Source organism: Aulostomus chinensis, chromosome 1 (genome assembly GCF_037954235.1).
Source record: "Aulostomus chinensis isolate RoL2024-O1b breed Wild chromosome 1, RoL_Achi_v1.0, whole genome shotgun sequence".
NCBI classification, from domain to species: domain Eukaryota; kingdom Metazoa; phylum Chordata; class Actinopteri; order Syngnathiformes; family Aulostomidae; genus Aulostomus; species Aulostomus chinensis.
This window is the reverse complement of record NC_141320.1, coordinates 26,697,628-26,699,010: the sequence shown is the minus strand read 5'-3', so window position 1 is coordinate 26,699,010 and position 1,383 is coordinate 26,697,628. Positions and strand designations below refer to the sequence as shown.

Sequence of the window (1,383 nt, the reverse complement as noted above, 5' to 3'; positions counted from 1 at the left end):
ACATCTGAGTATGATTTATAAATGACAAATAAAGGAGGACAGAGAGGAGTAGAGAGAAGCCCAGTGCACCATGGGAGATCCCCCAGCAGCCTAAGCCTATAGCAGCATATCTAAGGACCACCCTAAGCAGCCCAACTATAAGCCTGATCAAATAGGAAGGTCTTTAGTCCGCTCTTAAAGGTCGAGAGGGTGTCTGCATCCTGGACTGAAACTGGGAGACGGTTCCACTGGAGGGGAGCCTGATAGCTGAAGGCTCTGGCTCCCAGTCTACTTTTAGAACTCTAGGAACCACCAGTAACCCTGCATCTTGGGAGCGAAGGGTTCTAGCTGGATAATAGGGGACTAGGAGCTCTGTCAGGTAGGAAGGAGCCTGATTGTTGAGGACTTTGTATGTTAGAAGGAGAATTTAGAATTCCATTCTAAATTTGACAGGTAGCCATGCAGAGAAGCCAGTACAGGAGTACTGTCTACTAGTTCTAGTCAACACGCGGGCCGCAGCATTCTGGACCAGCTGGAGAGTTTTCAGGACCTACTTCTTCTTTTGGTCACAGGTTTGAAGATACCTGTGGAAGTGAAAGGAAAGGCTGTGAGAGCCACACCTCTCCAGTGACCTGGGACATGATGGCAGTGGTGGGATTTGAACCCACGCCTCCTTAGAGACTGGAGCCTTAATCCAGCGCCTTAGACCGCTCGGCCACACTACCTCACTGTGCTGCTCTCTGAGTTGGTCTGCTAAAGGCATGTTGAAGAGGAAGTAACAATGATATCAAACTTATTCTGAAGGGGGACCCCTTCCCTCCACGGTCACAGGAAGTGACGACAGCGCTGCTAGAAGCAGGAAAGAAATGGTAAAAGGACTCAGTTTGTACAGAGCCTTTCTACCTCAGCAGCACTCAAGGAGCTGAACAATGTCCTCTCATTCACACACTCACACACTGATGCTGAAGGCTGCCATGCAAGGAGCCAACCTACTCATCAGAAGTATTTAGGGGTTCAGTCTCTTACTCAAGGACACTTTGACATGGTCACTGGAGAAAGTGAGGATCAAACCAGCCACCCTTTGGTTGCCAGACGGCCACGCTACTCCTGAGTCATGTGACCTGGATAAGATGGTGAACTACAGCTGATCGCCACGCTAGCAAACCTCTTTTGTTTGGTTTGTTGTTGTTTAGTGACTGTGGATGAATACACAGGAGAAGTTGAGCATAAATTTGTGTTCCCTGTTCACTTGAATATCTGCAGGAGTGTGAGGTGGAAATAATACTTGGAGGAGAATGAGAGTTCAGTCTCAGCGCTATGACCTGTGCTGACACTAAAACATGTCAGCCCACAGAACAAAGATGGAAGTCCTCTGGGAGAGCAGGTACACCACACATACATGAA

General features: G+C 48.4%; 1 non-coding gene across 1 annotated transcript; it reads right to left on the bottom strand.

Annotated features, from left to right (window-relative positions):
• Positions 1 to 622: 622 nt before the first annotated feature.
• trnal-aag (transfer RNA leucine (anticodon AAG)) lies at positions 623 to 704 on the bottom strand. Its single transcript has one exon. It is a non-coding gene; the product is annotated as a tRNA-Leu (tRNA).
• Positions 705 to 1,383: the final 679 nt, after the last annotated feature.